Here is a 23,084-nt window from a genome sequence, read left to right as displayed (position 1 = left end):
GCTCAGAGATGAAGAAGAAGATGTAATGAGTTGGTAGAAGGGATGCAATCACAATAAAATCAAACCCCATGCCTACTGTGAGGAGTGAGGTGGGTTGTTATGCCCAGAGTCCAAGTCCCCAAAACTGAGAGAATAAGACGTCCACAGCAATGCAAAAGCATGAAGGGGTTTTATTTCTAGCTCGAGCTAGGGCTCCTGCCACATCCAACGCAGTGGAGTGGAGCAAGGAGCCCCGAGCCCAGATTTACAGCAGTATTCATAGGTTTTAGAACAGAGAGTTGGCAAGGGCTGATTGGCTGCAGGGGTTTCCTAGTATTTACTAATTGGCTATTGGCTGCAGGGAAATGTCTTTTACGTCCTGATAAACTCAAACCAGGTCACGGGGAGTATGCTGATTAGACGAGTCCTGGCATCCGTGGGGATGACCTCACTGGGCAATGACTCAGCCTTTCCCGTGAGTCCTACCTTAGTCCCTGAAGTCTATCATGGCGTTTGTTAGGTCACAACATTCCCCCCTGTCCTTTGATCATGGAGAGGAATCCTCCTCTTCATTCTGAGACATTGCCCGATGTTGTCTCAGCATCATCACTTGAACTGTACTGATATGTTCTTTTTACAAAGGTCCAAGGTCGAAGAATAAATCTGGCCACCAAGTATTGGGGGGATTCTAGTAGTTGAATTGAGTACCTCATGGGTTAGTCCATTACGAAGCATCCAGGTGATCTTAGCAGGTTGATGTGGGTTAGCACCAGCAGTTCCGGAGTGGAGAAGGAGGGCCACCAACAGGAGAGTCAGGGGGATTTGTCTGGGGCCAGCTGGTGGACAAGCTTCATTTTTAAGGGGTTGGTGGGATGCGGCGTCACCTTCCATTCTTTTGGGGCCTTTTCTGGTTCCTCTGGGGTGGCACGACGCACGTGGTTGCAGTGCACCCAGGGTCCAATTCCGTCCACCTTTAGGGCAATAGGGGTGGTAAGGAGAACAACATAAGGGCCCTTCCATCTTGGCTCTAAGGTTTTTGACTGGTGTCTCTTAACCCAGACCCAATCTCCCAGGCCCATATCGTGGGACGGGATTGTTCCTTTACTCTGGCCCTCATGAACTTCTCATATCAGTGACCAGATATGTTTATGCACTTTACTTAAAGCCAGCATCTCTTGTTGGAATGTGCATAGCGAGAGAGATGGTTTAGTCTTTCCCTCAAACACTGAACAAATGGGGGGTGGACTTCCATATACAATTTCAAAGGGAGTCAAACCTAGTTTATAGGGGGTATTGCATGCCCAAAAAAGTGCAAAGGGAAGGAGGGTTACCCAGTCCCCGCAAGTCTCTATTGCCAGATTTGTTAAAGTTTCTTTTAGGGTCCGATTCATTCTTTCTACTTGACCTGAGCTCTGGGGACTGTACTCACAATGTAGCTTCCATTTGGTCCCCAGGGCTGAGACCAGTCCTTTAACAATTTTGCTCACAAATGCAGGTCCATTATCAGAGCCAATAGATGCCGGCAGCCCAAACCTAGGTATTATCTCTTCTAGGAGCTTCTTAGCCACTATTATTGCTGTCTCCTTTTTAGTGGGGTAAGCTTCTACCCACCCAGAAAATGTATCAACCAAAACTAACAGGTAACGATAGCCATACTTGCCTGGCCTTACCGCTGTAAAATCTAACTCCCAATGCTGTCCCGGCCTTTCCCCCTGATATCTTACACCCGTGTGCTGTCCTTTTCCTGGTCTCATCATCTGACAGGCCTTGCAGGTGCGGACTATGTCCTGTATGGTTTTCTTTTGTCAGGGAAACCGCAGCTGCGCTGCTTGTAGAAGCGTCAAAGTCTTTTTCTCTCCCAAATGGGTGGTTTGATGTAAATGGGTACAGAGATGTCTGCCCAGGTCAGCAGGAAGCAACAGGTTGTCATCCTGGTCCTGATACCATCCGTCCTTGCCCGCAGGGCGGTTGGTGTTATCCTGCATCCAGCTTAAATTGGAGGGGGAGTATATGGGGCTTAGGGGGAGAGCCCCATCCCTGGCGGTGGTAATCCTACAGCCAGCACATGAGCTTGGCAGTATCCAGTGGCCACCTCGTGGGCTGCTGCATCAGCAGCACGGTTGCCTTGGGCCCTGGCATCTTCTCCTTTCTGGTGTCCTGGGACATGTACTATGGATACCGCCCAGGGCAAGTGGACCGCTGCCAAGAGTCTGCATATTTCAGATAGGTTCTTAATCTCTTTTCCCTCTGCCGTCAAGAACCCCCATTCTTTATATATAGGGCCTTGAATATGCACAGTGCCGAATGCATACCGGCTGTCAGTGTAAATGGTGATCTTTTTTCCTTTTGCCCTCTCTAGTGCTTGTGTCACAGCTATCAATTCTGCTTTTTGGGCGGATGTTCCAGGGGGCAAATCCTCGGCCCAGACGACCCTCCCATTTTCATCTACTATGGCTGCCCCCACTTTTCTCTGCACATCCTTTATATAACTGCTCCCATCTGTGCGTATGGCGGTTACCTCAGCCAATCTCACTGTCCTTTAATGGTATGTCGCTGAGGTCTCTTACTTCAACACAGTCATGGAGAGGCCCATCCTCCTCTGGGATGGGCAAGAGAGTAGCAGGATTTAGAAAACAAGGTGTCTGAAAGTGTATCCAGGGAGCATCTAACAGCAGGGTTTAGTAATGGGTTAAGTGAGCATTAGAAATCCACTTACCTGGTGGCTATTTGAGGATCCCCTCTATGGCATGGGGAGTGTAGACCAGGAGGCGCTGTCCATAAGTCAACTTGTCAGCGTCATGGACAGGAAGAGCAGCGGCCGTGATGATACGGAGACAGGGCGGCCATCCAGCAGCTACCAGGTCCAGCCGTTTAGAGAGGTATGCCACAGGCCACCTCCAAGGTCCCCATTGCTGTGTCAGGACTCCCTTTCCCACTCCCTGCTTTTCATCCACAAACAGTTGAAATGGCTTAGCCAGGTCAGGGAGAGCTAGGGCCGGGACTTCTAGAAATGCCCGCCAGAGTTCCTGAAACGCCCGCCTCATTGGCTCAGTCCAAGTCCAGTTCTTATTTTCTCTACTTCCTTCATATAGAGGCTGGGCCTTTTCAGCAAACCCCAGGATCCATAGCCTGCAGTACCCAACAGTCCGTAAGAACTCCCTCACTTGCAGAGGAGTCATTGGCTTGGGAATCTATAAAATAGTCTCTTTCATAGCCTGAGTCAACCATCTTTGCCCCTGTTTTAATTTGTACCCCCAAGTAAATGACTTCCTGTTTTGGGGACCCCAATGTCCCCAAAGTCTGAAGGAGGTCGCCTGTGGCCTCTAGGAATACCTCCTTGGTAGTAGCGGCCAGCATGAGGTCATCCACATATTGTAATAGGACAACGTCGGGGTGGCTAGTCCAGTACTCAGAGGTCCTCACCTAGAGCCTCGTTGAACAACGTCGGCGAGTTTTTAAATCCCTGTGGAAGGCAAGTCCAGGTCAGCTGTCCTACAGTTTGACTGTCTTCGTCAGTCCATTCGAATGTGAAGATCTCCTGGCTCTGGGGGGCCAGAGGCAAACTGAAAAAGGCATCTTTTAAGTCCAAGATTGTATACCAGATATAGTCTGGTGGCAAGCCACTCAGGAGGGTGTATGGGTTAGGGACAGTGGGATGAATATCACTCACCCGTTTGTTGACTTCATGAAGATCTTGGATGGGTCTAAAGTCCATTCCCCCGGGCTTTTTCACAGGCAGCAGGGGAATATTCCATGGGGGCCGGCACTTTTTAAGAATCCCTACCTTCAGGAGGCGCTGTATGTGTGGCGTGATTCCTTGCCGGGCCTCCTGACTCATGGGGTACTGCTTTATCTTCACAGGGATAGCATTTGCTTTTAATTCAACAATGATGGGAGGTCTTTGTTTTGCCAGTCCTACTCCTGCCATCTCGGCCCAGGCCAGAGGGTATTTTTGGATCCATTGTAGCATAGCCGGGTCCACAGCTGCAGGGGGTTTTGGTGAATATAGCCTGTATTCATCTCTCAGTGCCAGGGATAAAACATGAATTGGTTGTCCAAGCCCGTCTGTGACTGATATCCCTCCAGAGTCAAAGTGAATTTGCACATCGACTTTGGACAATAGGTCTCTTTCTAATAAAGGGGCCAGACATTCCGGGATCACCAGAAATGAGTGGGACACCTGTTGGGCTCCCAAGTCCACTTTTCATTTAGTAGTCCAGTAATATCTTTTTGTCCCAGTGGTTCCCTGGACCAAGCTAGTCTTCTTGGACATTGGCCTGAATTTTTGATTGAGGACCAAGTATTGGGCTCCTGTATCCACCATGAAGCCGACCGGTTTCCCCTCCACATTAGTAGTTACCCAGGACTCGGGGAGGGGTGCTGGGCCCTGACCCCCTTAATCACTATCTTCTCCTGCATATAAAATGTGGGTACCTGAGGGAGACTCTTCTTTTCTTACAGTCCTTTTTTTTCAGATTTCTCTTGGGGCACTTATTTTTCCAGTGCCCTTGCTCTTTGCAATAGGCACATTGGTCTCTCTTTAGGGTCTGTCTGGCTGGTTTCTCCCTTCCTTTTTGCTGAGTGTCTCAAGTCTTCTGGGAATCAGGTCCCAGTCTCATCCCCACAAAGAAAATTTGAGCCAGCTCTTTCTGATTTCTTCGGTTTTCCTTAGCTCTAAATTCCCTTTCCTCCCATCTAATTCGTTCCTCCCTCTCCTCAGGGGTTTCTCTGTTATTAAAAACTTTCTCAGCTGCCCTCTCCAGATCCTGTATTGACTGTTCTCCCAGCCTCTATCCTCTGTAACTTCCTGCTGATATCCGGAGCTGCCTGATTAACAAAGACTAGCAAGACTGCTGCACATGACTCATCAGCCTGAGGGTCCATGGGCGTATACTCCCTGAAAGCCTCCATTAACCTCTCTAAAAAGGCTGCCAGGCTCTCATTTGGCTCCTGCCTTATCAAATTTACCTTAGACAAATTTGTTGGTTTCCTGGTGGCTGCCCGGAGGCCAGCCATCAGAGTCTGGCGGTACACTTGGAGACGCTCCCTACCTTCAGCGTGTTCAAAATCCCAGTTGGGTCGCATCAAAGGAAACCCCTCCTCGATTAGGTGGGGCTGCGTGGTGGGTCTTCCATCCACTCCTGGAACATGTTTTCATGCTTCTGATAGAATTCGCTCCCGTTCCTCCGTGGTGAAGAGCACCTGCAACAGCTGCTGACAATCATCCCAAGTAGGATTGTGAGTAAACAGGATAGAATCTAAGAGATCAATAAGACCTTGGGGTTTTTCAGAAAAAGAAGGGGTTTGAGTTTTCCAGTTATATAAATTACTCATAGAAAACGGCCAGTACTGGTATGTTCACTCCCCACTGGGATTTGCTGGCCCCACCCGGATAGGGAATGCCTGAACGGTGGATGAAGGAGCCTCCTGGCTTCCGTCCTTAGACAAGTCTCTGCCCCTTCGAGTCCTTCCAAGAGTTCCTTGGGCCCGCCCCCCTTCCCATGGCAGAGCTGAGGGTTCTGGGTCCCTCCTTTGTTCTACGGACAACACCTGCGGTAACTGCAGGGGCAAGGGTGGCTGCATATATGGGGGACGTGAGATTTCAATGTCTAAGTAAATCAGGCTAGGATATAAAGAGGATTCCTGGAGCATCGGCTTCATCTTCTGACTCTCCCGATCTTCATGGTCAGTCATTACAGACAAAGGGTTGGAAGAGCTTTGACCCATAATGATGGATCTCACAATGAACACACACACAAAAAAAACAAAAATGGCACCTGCACACAAAGAAAGACGACAGACAGAAGACAAAAAAATAATCAGCCAAAAACACAGAACTAGGTCTATCCCAGGTTACTGTTGTCTTGCTTCCCAATGTTATCTCACGGAAGGGCGTCCACTGCCCACCAGATTCGGAGTCGGGAGAGATGTTCCTTCCCAATCCCTCAGAGAACCAGCTGCCTTCCAGCGCGAATGCTGGGCCCCAGTCTTATGCTGGCTGCCAGTTGCCTTCCTGCACGCTCACTGGGCCTCATTCTTACACTGGCTAGGATGACTAATTCACCTCTGATTAGGCCTAACAAAAGCCAGCTGCTTTCCAGTGCATATGCTGGTCCTCGGCCTTACGCTGGACTTAACCAGACTTAACACCGGTGTTCAAATATCTTTCCTCCTAGTGAAGAAACCCCTTCTACCGGGAGAGTGTTATTCTTCCCAGTTAAAGGGATCCCGGACGAGCCCCCAAATGTTATGCCCAGAGTCCGAGTCCCCAAAACTGAGAGAATAAGACGTCCACAGCAATGCAAAAGCATGAAGGGGTTTTATTTCTAGCTCGAGCTAGGGCTCCTGCCACATCCAATGCAGTGGAGTGGAGCAAGGAGCCCCAAGCTCAGATTTACAGCAGTATTCATAGGTTTTAGAACAGAGTGTTGGCAAGGGCTGATTGGCTGCAGGAGTTTCCTAGTATTTACTAATGGGCTAATCTTTATTGGCTGCAGGGGTTTCCTGGTATTTACTAATCGGCTATTGGCTGCAGGGGAATGTCTTTTACATCCTGATAAACTCAAACCAGATCACAGGGAGTATGCTGATTAGACAAGTCCTGGCATCCGTGGGGATGACCTCACTGGGCAATGACTCAGCCTTTCCCGTGAGTCCTACCTTAGTCCCTGAAGTCTATCATGAAGTTTGTTAGGTCCCAACAGGGTGCAAACCATAATCTGGAGAACAATGATACCAAAGAAGTTCTCTTGCTATTTTGAAGGTTCTGTACCTCATGTCAGGCTTCTCAGCTTGAAGATTTGGCAAAGGGCCTGGGAATTCCCAGGGAATCTGACTTTGAAGCCCAGTGGGACTTGATTATAGGACTTCCACAGGACTGGGGGGAACAGAGACTGAATTCTTGGGAGGCACAAACAAACAAAATCTTGTGTGCACTAATACCCAGGGGAAAGCAGCAGTGACCCCCCTCCCCCCAGAAACTGAACCAGACTTCCCTGCTAGTGTTGGAGGGTCTCCTGTGGAGGTGTGGGTTGGCAGCAGCTCACTGTGGGGATGGGGGCACTAGTAGCAACAGTCCTAGAAGAGGCCACTTGGCATAAGTCCTCTTGGAAGTCATCATTAACTATGCCATAGAGTCCGAAGACCCAGAGCTGAGTTGCCTCCGGCCAGAAAACAAACAGGCCAGGAGCTCAACACCACCCCTCAGTGGATGATTGGATTAAAATTTTACTGAGCATGGCCCTGCCCACCAGAGCAAGACCCAGTGCCTCTACCAGTCCCTCCCATCAGAAGCTTATACAAGCATTTTAGCCTCATCCACCAGAGAGCAGACAGAAGAAGCAAGAAGAACCATAATCCTGCAGTGGCCAGAATGAAAACCACATTACAGAAAGTTAATCAGAATGAAAAAGCAGAAGGTTATGTCCCAGATGAAGGGATAAGATAAACTCCCAGAAAAACAACTAAATGAAGCAGAGATAAGCAACCTCCCAGAAAAGGAAGTCAGAATAGTGATAGTGAAGATGATCCAGGATCTCAGCAAAAGAATGGAGAAGATACAAGCAGTGTTTACCAAGGACCTAGAGGAACTAAAAAACAAGCAAGCAGAGATGAAAAATACACTAGAAAAAAATCAATAACAGAAAAACTGAAGTAGAAGAATGGATAAGTGACCTGGAAGATGAAATGGTGAAGATTACTGCCACAGAACAGAATATAGAGAAAATAATGGGGAGAAAAAAAAATAAGATAGCCTAAGAGACCTCTGGGACCACATTAAATGCACCAACATTCACATTATAGGATTCGGCAGAAGGAGAATATAGAGAGAAAGGATCCAAAAACATATTCGAAGAGGTAATAGCTGAAAACTTCTGCAACATGGAATAGGAAATAGTCAAGTATCCACAAAGCACAGAGAGTTCCAGGAAGGATTAACCCAAGGAGGAACACACCAAGACACATAGTAACTAAGCTGACAAAAATGAAAGACAAAGATGAGATATTAACAACAACAAGAGAAAAGCAACAAATAACATATAATAGAACTCCCATAAAGTTATCAACTTATTTCTCAACAGAAATTCTACAAGCCAGAAAGGAATGGTATGGCATATTTAAAATGATGAAAGGGGAGCACGTACAGCCAAGAATACTCTACCCAGAAATATGTTCAGATTTGACAGAGAAATCAAAAGTTTTCAGATAAGCAAAAGTTAAGAGAATTCAGCACCATCAAACCGGCTTTACAACAAATATAAAGGAATTTCTCTAGGCAGCAAATACAAGAGAAGGAAAAGACCTACACAAAATAAACCCAAAGCAATTAAGAAAATGGTAGTAGGATCATGTGTGTCAGTAGCTTGGTCATGTCTGCCTCTTTGCAACTCCATGGGACTGTAGTCCACCAACCTCCTCCGTCCACGGAATTTTCCAGGCAAGAATACTGGAGTAGGTTGCCTTCTCCAGGGGATCTTCCTAACCCAGGAATCAAACCCAGGTCTTCTGTATTGCAGGCAAATTCTTTACCATCTGAGCTGCCAGTATAAGATCATACACATAGGATCCTACCATCTGAGCTACCAGGGAAGCCCATATAGGCTCATACTTATCAATAACACCTTAAGTGTAAATGAATTAATTGCACCAACCAAACGACATAGACTGGCTGCCTGATGAAACCACATGCATGATGCATGCATCACTCTACTTAACTCCCCAAATTGTATGTAATTGTTTTATATTGTTAGGTTAATCACGTTTCCATTATGGCCTGTGATTGTAATTATCTTTTATTTTTTGGTCTGGTTATTGATTGTGAGAATTGATAAACAATCTTTTACTATTGTGATTCACTTCAGTTCAGTTCAGTCGCTCAGTCGTGTCAGACTCTTTGCAACCCCATGAATCGCAGCACGCCAGGCCTCCCTGTCCATCACCAACTCCAGGAGTTCACTCAGACTCATGCCCATCGAGTCAGTGATGCCATCCAGCCATTTCATCCTCTGTCGTCCCCTTCTTCTCCTGCCCCCAATCCCTCCCAGCATCAGAGTCTTTTCCAATGAGTCAACTCTTTGCATGAAGTGGCCAAAGTACTGGAGCTTCAGCTTTAGCATCATTCATTCCAAAGAAATCCCAGGGCTGATCTCCTTCAGAATGCACTGGTTGGATCTCCTTGCAGTCCAAGGGACTCTCAAGAGTCTTCTCCAACACCACAGTTCAAAAGCATTAATTATTTCATGCTCAGCCTTCTTCACAGTTCAAATCTCACATCCAAACATGACCACAGGAAAAACCATAGCCTTGACTAGACGGACCTTAGTCGGCAAAGTAATGTCTCTGCTTTTCAATATGCTATCTAGCTTGCTCATAACTTTTCTTCCAAGGAGTAAGCATCTTTTAATTTCATGGCTGCAATCACCAACTGCAGTGATTTTGGAACCTGAAAAATAAAGTCTGACACTGTTTCCACTGTTTCCCCATCTATTTCCCATGAAGTGATGGGACCAGATGCCATGATCTTCGTTTTCTGAATGTTGAGCTTTAGGCCAACTTTTTCACTCTCCTCTTTCACTTACATCAAGAGGCTTTTGAGTTCCTCTTCACTTTCTGCCATAAGGGTGGTGTCATCTGCATATCTGAGGTTATTGATATTTCTCCCGGCAATCTTGATTCCAGCTTGTGTTTCTTCCAGCCCAGCGTTTCTCATGATGTACTCTGCATATAAGTACTTGATGTACTCCTTTTCCTATTTGGAACCAGTCTGTTGTTCCATGTCCGGTTCTATCTGTTGCTTCCTGACCTGCATACAGATTTCTCAAGAGGCAGGTTAGGTGGTCTGGTATTCCCATCTCTCTCAGAATTTTCCACAGTTTCTTGTGATCCACACAGTCAAAGGCTTTGGCATAGTCAATAAAGCAGAAAGAGATGTTTTCTGGAACTCTCTTGCTTTTCCATGATCCAGTGGATGTTGGCAATTTGATCTCTGGTTCCTCTGCCTTTTCTAAAACCAGCTTGAACATCAGGAAGATCACGGTTCACATATTGCTGAAGCCTGGCTTGGAGAATTTTGAGCATTACTTTACTAGCATGTGAGATGAGTGCAATTGTGCAGTAGTTTGAGCATTCTTTGGCATTGCCTTTCTTTGAGATTGGAATGAAAACGGATCTTTTCCAGTCCTGCGGCCACTGCTGAGTTTTCCAAATTTGCTGGTATATTGAGTGCAGCACTTTCACACCATCATCTTTCAGGAATTGAAATAGCTCAACTAGAATGCCATCACCTCCACTAGCTTTGTTCATAGTGATGCTTTCTAAGGCCCACCTGACTTCACATTCCAGGATGTTTGGCTCTAGAGATTAATTACCATAGTATTAAGTTCTTGATCTTACTTATAGATACAACTTGAATTAAATAGTTAAGTCAGTAAATTCCTCTGGCTACATCATGTTGACCAAACTGGACTATTTTTGTCTTTGAATTCTGAGTAATGGCATGGTCTTGGCTTTCTTATTTTTTAAAAGAAAGAAAAAAATATCTGCAGAGAAAATTTTGTCTCAAACTGACTGATACTTATTTTCCTTCTCTTGTCTTCCTAACACTTCAGTGTTAGATTATTACTAATAAAACTAACAGCTCTTGCTATCCTTATGGGAAGGAAATAATCAGATTAAGTTATTCCAAAGCACCTGTTATTTTGGAATCTTAGTACTTCCACTTCTTTTTATCTCAGCCCACAGAAAGGTGGAATATATCTGAAGTCTTGCTTCTAAATAAACTCAATACTATATTCCAGGAATTCTTTGAAGGGAACAAATACAATTTCAATAATTGAGGTTACTCTGAGTTCCAGATGGTACAGCTTTTTTTGTTGTTGTTGTTCAGGTATTGGTTCTTGATTGTGTGCAAGAGAAAAACATGACTACCTTTATTAAAAATGTAGCATGAACAAACAATGAAGATTTGTTGTGACTGATATTTCAAGGTAACTTACCGCCACAACATAAACTACCAGTCCTGACTAGAAGTCAAAAAATGGAGAAAATCTGTATGAAAAAAGGCATTCAGCTTTATCAAGACTGGTTGTTGTTTGGAACGAAAGAAAACATTTGAAGCTAGAATATCAATGTGCGCAAAAGGAGAGATGTCAGGTCCAGGTGAATACAGAAGGAGAATGATGAATGCAAAGAAAATATTGGAAAATATAATTGGCCATATGGTATAGGGCCAGAGTCTGAAATCCAATGTATTACATAAGATACTTTAACTGCAAGTAACACACTGAGTTGAGCTAGTTTAATCCAAATAGAGGAAATTATTTAAATAATATGGAAGAGTTTAAAGGAACCAAAATTGAAGAATGCCACCAAGGCTCAGAGAAGGTTGAGAACCAAATCTGGGAAAGCTCACAGAAGTACCTTTTCTGAAAATTCCACTGCTACATTTTTCAGTATGTGTTTTTCATCCTTCTCTCTCTCGCACTCTGCAAATGAGTTTTCTTAGCTTTTATTTATGTGTTATAGTTCTTGACACAGACTGGCAATTTCTAGATTCCAATATCATATCCCAAGAAAGGTGACATTTGGGTACTGTTAAAGTCAGATCCCCCACCAACTCAACCAATTGTAGGCCAAAAGGGATGATTATATCATACTTACCAGGGTGCTTGAAACTCACTCTGTAAATCAAGAGTTTCCAACAAAGGAGACGGCTTTGTGGGCCAGACTAACCCCCAGTAGTTTCTCACTACAGAATGATAAATTAATATATGATAGCTTATACAACAATTAAAAGGCAAATAATATGATAAAAACTATTTTAGAAAATTTTACACTGGCATTAATGAGCAAAGTAGATCAAGATCAACAGAATAGATCAAGAAACATACATGTAAACATGTGTCCTAGCAAAATTAGCTATTTTTCTCACAACAAAACTAAATATGAAGTAAAATTCAGTTAAATTGTGTAAATAATCATGATTATTTCTCATTTGATATTCCAGGACTTGAATACTGAGTGGATAATACTGAGTGGACAATTTCTTATTTGGTTAAAGGCATATTTTTTAATGGAGCAAATCAAGTCAGTTCCTCAAATTTTAAAGATAAACACACACAGACCTCATAACATTAGTAAATGAAACATTAATTCTTTTTACCTGGTTGATAATGGAAATTTTCTTTATCTTAAACATTTAACATTTTATGTTTAGCTTTTCAAGCTATGAATACTATATTTTCTCATATATTTTTTCATTGTAAATTTTTATCCTCTTTTGATTCAATCCTGAAAAGAAATGATAGTTTGATAAGATGGAGAGGGCCTTAGCCTGATAGTTATAAGACCTGCTCTGAAATCATAATTCCACCTCTCTTAGTCCTTGAAAAACAGAACTAGGCAGAAAGAATCACTGTTTCCTCAAAAACATATTGATTTTCTAAAAAGTATTTAACAAAGAGGGTTTTGGGCAACACCAGAAAGCATCATTTGGTTCAGGCTGAAACCAAAGGCCGAGAGTTGATACATGTATGGTCTCCCCATTTCCTATGCCATCCTGTGGACCACTGTGATTGGCTGAGTAGCAATAACCCCACCATAACACTGGACTCTCAGAGATGAATCTTAGAATCTTGCTGTATTCCATTCCTGTGGTGCTCTGCATTGTGGAGGATAAAGATATAGCCTAAGAGAGGATATCAGAGTCTGAACTTGAGTGTAACTGTTCTACGGTTTCTGAATGCCAGCAGCCCTACACAAAGCTACTTACAGAAAGTTGATCTTTTCAAAAACCCAAGCCTCAATTATTTACTGAGGTGTATAATTTTCCTGTTCCAAGGTAGTCTGACACTGTGCTTGTGCTTAGTCACCCAGTTGTGTCCGACTCTTTGTGACCCCATAGACTATAGCCTGCCAGGCTCCTCTGTCCATGAGAATTCTCCAGACAAGATTACTGGAGTGGGTTTCCATACCTCTCCAGGGGATCTTCCCAACCCAGGGTTTTAACCCAGGTCTCCTGCATTGCAGATGGATTCTTTACCATCTGAGACACTACGGAAGCTCAAGAATACTGGAGTGGGTAGCCTATCCTTTCTCCAGGGGAACTTTCTTACCCAGGAATCAAACCAGGGTCTCCTACATTGCAGGCAGATTCTTTACCAGCTGAGCTACCTGGGAAGCCCCAGTATCTGACACTACTTATCAGCAAATAGAAAGATAGAAAGGCATGCATGATCTAAGTTTTGTTTTCTACCATCACTTGATGATAGGGTTAAAACTTATGTTTTCAAATAAACATATGTTCTCCCAAACCTACAGTAGTATAAACCATGATTTGATCTGGAACAACTTCTACTGACATCTCTTATACAATGTTAGTGTCCCCCATTGAACTCTGAAACCTCAAGGGAAGATAATTTGCCCTTTTTGCCTTTGTATTACCTGAACATTTTATACTGCTTAGAACAGAATATATTAGATGATCAATAAATATTAATCAGACTAAGAAAATATATAATGTTTTCTTATAAAATAAACATCCAAAAGAAAGAAATAAAGGGGAAGCAGAATAAGATGGTGGGGTGTAAGACAGGGAGATTGCCTGCCTCCCCACAAATACATAAAGGAACTCATCAAGATACAGAACAACTCCTACAGAGCAACTTCTATATGACAGCAGAAGACCCTAGGCCTCCAAAAAGGCAAGTTAATCTCCCTGGAGTGAGGTAGGACAAAGATAAAGATATTAAAAAAAAAAAAAAGACGACCAATGGACTCGCATTCACCAGCCTGAAGGTTGGCATGGGACACGGATGCGGACTCCTCACTGATATGTACAAGGCTCACCTCACCAAGGATTACACTGGTGATGTACTCCAACCTCGACCTACAGACCCAGGAGGCCTACGAGATGGCTGTGACGTGATCACCGGCATCCGATGCCTCCAGTTTGCGCCTCCGGAGTTCCTCTTAGAGGTGCAGTGCATGCATGAGGGACGGGGATGAAGGACCCCAGTGGGGAGCATCCAGCCATCTGCAGCACTGGCGGCAGAGCAGAAGGGCTTGAGACCCAGGAGCCAGGCCAGCTCTGGGACTCCAGAGGCCAAGCCAGAGAGCCATGTATTGACAGGCCAGCAGCTGGTGGAACACTAAAACTGGAACTGCTGACTGCTTGCACATGACAGAAACCCTGAAGCTGTTAGAGGACAGGGAGTTCCAGTCAGGAGCTAAGATCCAGATGGCTAGTAAGAAAATGATGGACAGAGGACTTCAGGATGGGGAGCTCTCATGAAGGCCATGCACTCAGAGAGAAAGTTCTCAAATAGCACTTCTCAGCCCATAGGCAGCTTACAAGCCACAGCCTGGACAAGAGGGTTGGGGAAGGGAGCCTAGAGAAGCAGCTAGCAAGCCCTAGCCTGGCCCAGAAAGAGGGATTAGGGAACCAAGAAGAGGTACACAAACATCCACTTGAGAAGAGGGTGGTGGTAGGGAGCCAAGAGAAGTGGCTAGCAAGATCTGGCCTGCCTGCTATAGAGGTTGGGACCAGAGGTGGAAGATCTGGTAAAGATTCCAGGGAGAGGTAGTGGGCTGGTGGCCGTGAGGATGTGCTCAGAGGCCTCTTTGACATGGCGGCAGAAATGGGCATGCCTATCACAACCAAAGCCAGGAGAGGTACTGAAGGCAGTGGATAAAACACCATCAATGCAGTCTCAGTCCCAGAGGTTGCAGCTATCACTAGGCTGTGAGCAGGCACAGGTTACTGCTCACAACTTGCTAGGAGCTTAAACAACTGAACTCTTTCTGGGGATCCATGAAATGGGGCTTTTTCTTTTGGGAGAACCCACAACCCTTCTCAGATTGTAACAACATCCAACAAGTCACTATTAACACAGGCACTTCAGGTACAACCCATATGTGGTTGCCATATCCTCCCCTCTCCCAGCCCAAGAGAGCAGGTTGAGCCCTAATGAGCCTCAGACTTAGCCCACCCACCATGTCCAGGCGAGTAATAGACTGTGTATTCTAAGTGCAACTGTGAACATTAGGGGCAACTAAAAGCTGGAATAAAGCCAGATCTGAGACTGAGCTGACCACATGCTGACCAAAACAGATTCAGAGACCTTCCTAGAAAGATTAGAGGACTTTGGTGTAAACCTCACTGGGTTTTCTGGGCTGCTGAGTATTGCCTTCACCAAGAGTACTGGGACCTTGTCTTTGATGCTGGGTGTCTTATGATGATTTGGAGCCTCATCAACCTTCAGCCTGAACCTCTGAGGTGAGAGACTCAAGTCCAAGACTTTAAACCACCAGAGAACTCTCAACCACAGGAATCACTAATAGATGAGAGCCTCAAAAGGCCTTCATCTTAACACCAAAACCAAGCCCATCCAAAAGCCAGCAAGCACCAGTACCCAGATATCCCACATCAATCCTTCAACAACAACAACAAAAAACACAAACATAGCACTGCACACTAGCAGACAGGCTACCCAAAGCCATAATGAACCGATGTTGTTGTTGTTGTTTAGTCACAAAGTCATGTTCAAATCTTCATTACCCCATTGACTGCAGCACATTAGGCTTCTCTGTCCCTTACCATCTCCCAGAGTTTGCTCAAATTCATGTCCATTGCATTGATTATGCCATCCAGCCATCTAATCCTCTGTTGTCTTCTTCTCCTTCTGCCCTTCAATCTTCCCAGCACCAAGGTTTTTTCCAATGAATTGGTTCATCACATCAGGTGACCAAAATATTGGAGCTTCAACCCCAGCACCAATCCTTCCAATGAATTTTCAGGGTTGATGTCCTTTAGGGTTGACTGGTTTGATCTTCTTGCTGTTCAAGGAGCTCTCAAGAGTCTTCTCGAGCAATACAGTTCAAAAGCATCAATTCTTCAGCATTCAGTCTTCTTTATGGTCCAGCTCTCACAACCGTACATGACTACTGGAAAGACTTTGCTTGCTGGCTTTAGTCACTAAGTTGTGTCAGACTCTTAAACAACTCCTTGGACTATAGCCTTCCAGGCTCCTCTGTCCGTAGGATTCTCCAGGCAAGAATACTGAGTGGGTTGCCATTTCCTTCTTCAGGGGATCTTTCCAACTCAGGAATTGAACCCAGGTCTCCTGTACTGCAGGCAGATTCTTACCAACTGAGCTACAAGGGAAGCCACCTTTTGGCACCCCATGGACCATACAGTCCATGGAATTCTCCAGGCCAGAATACTGGAATGGGTAGCCTTTCTCTTCTCCAGGGAATCTTCCCAACCCAGGGATCGAACTCAGGTCTCCCACATTGCAGGCTGATTTTTTATCAGCTGAGCCACAAGTTGGAAAGACTTTAGCCTTGACTATATGGACTTTTGTTGGCAAACTGATGTCTTTGCTTTTTAACACACTGTCTAGGTTTGTCATAGCTTTCCTGCCAAGAAGCAATCATCTTCTAATTTTATGGTTGCAGTCATCACCCACAGTGATTTTAGAGCCTAAGAAGAGGAAATCTCTTACTGCTTCTACCTTTTCCCCTTCTATTTGCCATGAAGTGATGGGATCAGATGCCATGATCTTTTTTTTTTTTTTTAATATTGAGGTTTAAGCCAGCCTTTTCACTTTCCTCATTCACTCTCTTCAACAGGTTCTTTAGTTCCTCTTCACTTTCTGCCATTAGAATGGTATCATCCACGTATCTGAGGTTGTTGATACTTCTCCCTGAAATCTTGATTCCAGCTTGTGACTCATCCACTCTGGCATTTTGCATGATGTGCTCTACATCTAAGTTAAATAAACAGAGTGACAAGAAATAGCCTTGTTATACTCCTTTACTCCTTTCTCAATCCTGAACCTGTCAGTTGTTCCATACAAGGTTCTAACTGTTGCTTCTTGACTGGCATACAGGTTTATCAGGAGACAGGTAAGATGGTCTGTTAGTCCCGTATAAACCTATTACTTGACACAGCATGGCCCTTCAGAGGGACAAAATCAGCTCCATCGACCAGAACACTGGATGGAACCCAATGCAGGACATCTCATCCAAACAACAAGCAAGACAAAAACACAAAACCAATAAGCAGACAGGATTCCCAGAGACAGCCCCAAATATACCACTCACACAGCCCAACCCATCAGAGGGAAAAAAAAAAAAAACAAAAAACACCCCCTCCCACTAGAATGCAGGCACAAGTCACACCTAACACAAAGACAACACAGACCACTGAAGCAAGCTTACACACCAAGGACAGAAACTACAAGGAAGAAGGAATACAACCCTAAGCCCAGGAAAAGGAGACCTCTAATGGAATAAGTTAGAGGAAAAAAAAAAAAAAAAGAAAAGAAAATCCAGAGAAACAGACAGAAAATGAAGCCGCAAAGTACAAACTCACAAGGGAAAAAAAAAAATCAGGAAATAGGCAAACAAACTGAAAAAAAGATTTCAGAGTAATGATAGTAAAGATTTCCCAAAGCCTTAAAAATAGAATGGAGAAAATGCAAGAATCAATTAACACAATTAACAAAAACCTAGAGAAATAAAGACTAAACAAACATAGATGAATACCACAATTACTGAAATTAAAAATACTCTAGAAGGAACTGAAGGAGAATAACTGAGGTAGAAGATTCGATAAGTGAGCTGGAAGATAGGACAGTGGAAATAACTTCTGAACAGCATAATAATGGAAAAAGAATGAAATGAATTGAGGATAACCTCAGAAACCTCTTGGGATTCCTTGATGGCTCAGATGGGAAAGAGCCTGTCTGCAATGCAGGGGACCTGGGTTCTATCCCTGGGTTGGGAAGATCCCCTGGAGAAAGAAATGGCAACCCATTCCAGTATTCTTGCCTGGAAAATCCCATGGATGGAAGAGCCTGGCAGGCTACAGTCCACTGGGTCACAAAGAGTCAGACATGACTAAGCAATTTCACTTTGACTTTCAGAGACCTCTGGAAAATATTAAAGGCACCAACATTTGAATTATAGGGTTCCCAGAGGAAGAAGAGAAAAATAAAGGGTTTGCAAAAACTTTTGAAGAGAGTATAGTTGAAAACTTCCCAAATATGGGAAGGAAATAGTCAATCAAGCCCAGGAGGCACAGAGAGTCCCATACAGGATAAATCTAAGGAGAAATACGTTGAGACAAATACTAATCAAGCTAACAAAAATTAAACACAAGGAAAGAATATGAAAAGCAGTAAGGGAAAAGTATACAAGTAACATTCAAGGGAAAACACATGATTAACAGCTGATTTGTGTAGTCAAAGCTATGGTTTCTCTAGTAGTCGTGTATGGTTGTGAGAGTTGGACTATTAAGGCGGAGTGAAGAAAAGTTGACGCTTTTGAACCATGGTGTTGGAGATGACTTTTGAGAGTCCCCTGGACAGCAAGAAGATCAAACCAGTCCATCCTAAAGGAAGTCAACCCTGAATATTCACTGAAAGGATTAATGCTGAATCTGAAGCTCCAATACTTTGACCACCTAATGCAAAGAGCAGACTCCTTGGGAAAGGCCCTGATGCTGGAAACACTGGAGGCAGGAGGACAAGAGGTGACTGAGGATGAGAGGGATGAATGGCATCGTGGATTCAATGGACTTGAATTTGAGCAAATCTCAGGGAGATAGTGAAGGACAGGGAAGCCTGGCATGCTGCAGTTTATGGAGTCACAAAAGTGGGACATGACTGAGCAACTGAACAACAACAACAGCAGAAACTGAAGGGAATGGCAGAATATAATTATAGCACTGAAAGAAAAAAATCTACAATCAAGATCACTCTATAACACAAGGATCACATTCAAAATTGATGGAGAAATCAAAAGCTTTACAGAAGAGCAAAAGCTAAGAGAATTCAGCACCACCAAACCAGCATTACAATAAACGTTAAATGGACTTATACAGGCAGGAAACACCTATAGAGAGAAGGAAAAGACCTATAAAAACAAACCCAAAACAATTAAGAAAAATCCTATAGAATATATACATATACATATATATATAATTACTTTAAATGTAAATGGATTAAATACTCCAACCGAAAGAAACAGACTGTCTGAATGGATACAAGACTCATATATATGCTGTTTACAAGAGGTCCACTTTAGACCTAGAGACACTTACAGACTGAAAGTAAGAAGATGGAAAAAGATATTCCCTGCAAATGGAAATCAAAACAAAGTTGGAGTGGTGATTCTCATTTCAGATAAAACAGACTTTAAAATAAAGATTATTACAAGAGATGAAAAAGACACTATATAATGATCAAGGAATCAATCCAGGAAGACATAACAATTGTAAATATTAATGCACCCAATATAGGAACACCACAATACATAAGGCAAACATTAACAGACAAAAAAGAGGAAATTGATGGTAACACAATAGTAAGGAACTTTAACACTCCACTTACACCAATTAATTATCCAGACAGATAATTAATAAAGAAACATAAACCTTAAATGAAACATTAGACTGAATGGATCTAACTGATATCTTCAGGACTTTCCACCCAAATGCAGGATATACTTTCTTCTCAAGTGCACATGGAACATTCCCCAGGATAGACCAGATCTTAGGTCATAAATCAAGCCTCAGTAAATTTAAGAAAATTGCAATTGTATCAAGCATCTTTTCTGACAACAAGGCTATGAGACTAGATATCAATTATGGGGGAGGGGACTGTAAAAAAACACAAACACATGGAGATTAAACAATACATTTCTAAGTAATAAATAGGTTACTAAAGAAATAAGAAGGAAAATCAAAAAATTCCTAGAAACAAATGGCAACAAAAACACAATGACTCAAAGCCTATGGGATTCAGAAAAAGCAGTTCTAAGAAGGAAGTTTATAGCAACACAATCCTACCTCAAAAAGCCAGAAAAACATTGAATAGACAACCTAACTCTACACCTAAAACAGCTTGGAAAAGAAGAACAAATAAACACTGACGTTACTAGAAGGAAAGAAATCATAAAGATCAGAGCAGAAATAAATGAAAAAAATGAAGGAAACAATAGTAAAGTTTAATAAAACTAAACTGATGTATAGATATTCCATGCTCCTGGGTTTCAAAAATCAATATTGTGAAAATGAATATTTACCAAATACAGTTGGCAGATGCAATGCAATTCATATCAAATTACCAATGGCATTTTTCACAGAAATAGAACAAAAAAACTCACAATTCATATAGAAATATGGAAGACCCTGAATAGCCAAAGCAATCTTGAGAAAGAAGAATGGAGCTGGAGGAATCAACTTACCTGATTTCAGAGTATACTACAAAGCTACAGTCATCAAGACACTATGGCATTTGCACAAAAACAGAAATCTAGACCAATGGAACAAGATGGAAAGCCCATGCACCTATACACACCCATGTTTAACAAAGGAGGCAAGAATATATGATGGGGAAAAGATAATCTCTTCAAAAAGTGGTACTGGGAGAACTGGACAAAAGAATGAAATTAGAACACTGCTTAACAACATACCAAATAAATTCAAAATGTATTAAAAACCTAAATATAAGACCAGGAACTATAAAAACTCTTAGAAGAATATATAGGCTGAACACTATATGACATAAATCATAGCAAGATCTTCTATGACCCACATCCTAGAATAATGGAAATAAAAACAGACAACTGGGACCTAGTTAAACTTAAAACTTTTGCACAGCAAAGGAAACTATAAAAAAAGTGAAAAGACTACCCACACAACAGGATAAAATAATAGCAAATGAAACAACTGATGAAGGATTAATTTTCAAAATATGCAAGTAGCTCATACAACTCAATACCAGAAAAACAAACAACCTAGTCAAAAAGCGGGGAAAAGAGGTAAACAGACATTTCTCCAGAGAAGACATGCAGATGGCTAATAAACACACAAAAAGTCATTCAACATCACTCATTATTAGAGAAACACAAATCAAAACCACAATGTGGTATAACCTCACACAGGTCACAATGGCCATCATCAAAAAATCCACAAACAAGTGCTGAAGAGAGTGTGGAGAAAAGGGACACCTCTTGCACTGTTGGTGGGAATGTAAATTGATACAGCTGCTATGGAAGAGAATATGGAAATTCCTTAAAAAACTAGGAATAAAACCACCATATGACCCAGCAATACTACTTCTAGGCATATACCCTGAGGAAAGTAAAACTGAAAAATGCACATTTACCCCAATATTCATTTCAACACTATTTACAGTATCTAGGACATGGAAGCAACCTAGATGTCCATCAACAGATGAATAGATAAAGAAGCTGTGGTACATATATGCAATGAAATACTATTCAGCCATAAAAAGGAATGAATTGGTTTTAATGAAGTGGATAAACCTAGAGCCTATTATACAGAGTGAAATAACTCAGAGAAAAACAAATATATTAACATATATATATGTAATCTAGAAAGATGGTACTGATCTGCAGGGTCTCAGTGGAGATGCAGAAATAGAGAACAGACTTATGGACAAGGATCAGGGAGAGGAAGGAGAGGGTGAGATAAATGGATAGAGTAGCATGGAATCACATACACTAACACATATAAAATAGATAACCAATGGAAATTTAAAAGGGAACGCAATCTGGGACTCTGTAACAAATTAGAAGTATGGGAAATGGTGGGAGGTGGGAAGGAGGGTCAAGAGGGAGGGAACATATGTATACCTATGGCTGATTCATGTTGATGTATGGCAGAAATCAAACCAATATTGTAAGGCAATTATCCTTCAATTAAAAATAAATAAGTTTTAAAAAAAAGAAATGCATGGAAACAAAGATTTTAAAAGCATGCAAATGAATAGTGTGAGACCTTAATAAAGTTCCAAGTGGATTTCCACCTGCCCTAGGAAGTACTTTTTTTTTTTTGGTAAAAAGGACAAAGGGATCTCTCAGCAATATTGTGTGCCCTTTCTTTCTAGTCCAGTTTCTTTTACCCTTTTCATTTAATGACCGTAATAGGAAGGTGTGTGAGTCTTTGGATTTTCTGTATTTGCTAATCACTCAGGTCTTTAATCTGCAGGTTTATGTCTTTCACCATATTTGGGAAAATCTCAGCTATTTCTTTAATTAAGTTTTTAGTTACATTCTCTCTTCTCTTTCAGGGAAAGATATAAACATTAGCTTACATTCCTGAGATTCTTTTTTTTTTTTTTTCCATTTTCTCTTTGTTGTTCAGATAAGGTAAATTCTGTTGATCTATCTTAATGTTCACTGACTTTCTTCTCTGTCATCTCCACATATAAGTTTTTCACTTCAAGTTACTGCATTTTCCAGTTGTATTAATCTCCATTAGGTTAATAACTTCTATTTCTTCACTGAGATTTTTTTTAATTTTTTCATTTGTTTCAAGAGAATTCATCACCATTTGTTGAAGCATTTGATGATGGCTTCCTTAAAATATTTGTTAGATAATTTCAATATATCATTCATCTCAGAGTTGACGAGTGTTGCCTTTCCTCATTCATGTTATGATTTCCTGGTTCTTGGTGTGACAAGTGATTTTCAAATGCATCATTGTAATTTGAAATATTATAGACTCTGGATCTTACTTAATTTTTTTTAAGCAGGTCGTCTGCCTGTTGAAGTGTAATGAGGGGGCCAGGTGGGTGTGTACATTCTTTTTCCTAGGCATCATCTCCCATCTCCCCATCCCCTACACCACTCCTGCAAAAATGAACCCTGATTCCTATTGCCTCTTTGCAGTTATATGGAGTGGAATCTCATCTCCCAATTTTGCCAGGCTGATACCTATCCTGGAAAATGAGATAATTAGGACCACAGCATTGCCTCCAGTAGTATAAACCCAGCTTCAATCTAGACCTCCTGCTGACACCAGGAGAGGCGAGGAGAGGAAGTAAATTTCCAACCACCCCTGTAAATTATCAACTCCCTCTGCCTTGTCAGATCCCAAGTGGTGGCAGAGGCTGGCTCCTCACCAGGCTTTGTAGATCAGAAAATGGAAGGGCGAGGGATGTGGAAGCGGGAGAGGAGAAGGGAGGCTAATACAAGCTAGCCCTGTTTTCCACTGCTGGATTCAGTATCACTGCAGCCAGGTGGGTATAGAGGTTCAGCTCCCAACTCAGCCCCACTAACTTGGGTTGGGCTGG

Source organism: Ovis aries, chromosome 23 (genome assembly GCF_016772045.2).
Source record: "Ovis aries strain OAR_USU_Benz2616 breed Rambouillet chromosome 23, ARS-UI_Ramb_v3.0, whole genome shotgun sequence".
Lineage (NCBI taxonomy): Eukaryota > Metazoa > Chordata > Mammalia > Artiodactyla > Bovidae > Ovis > Ovis aries.
Note: the sequence above shows the minus strand (reverse complement) of the source record.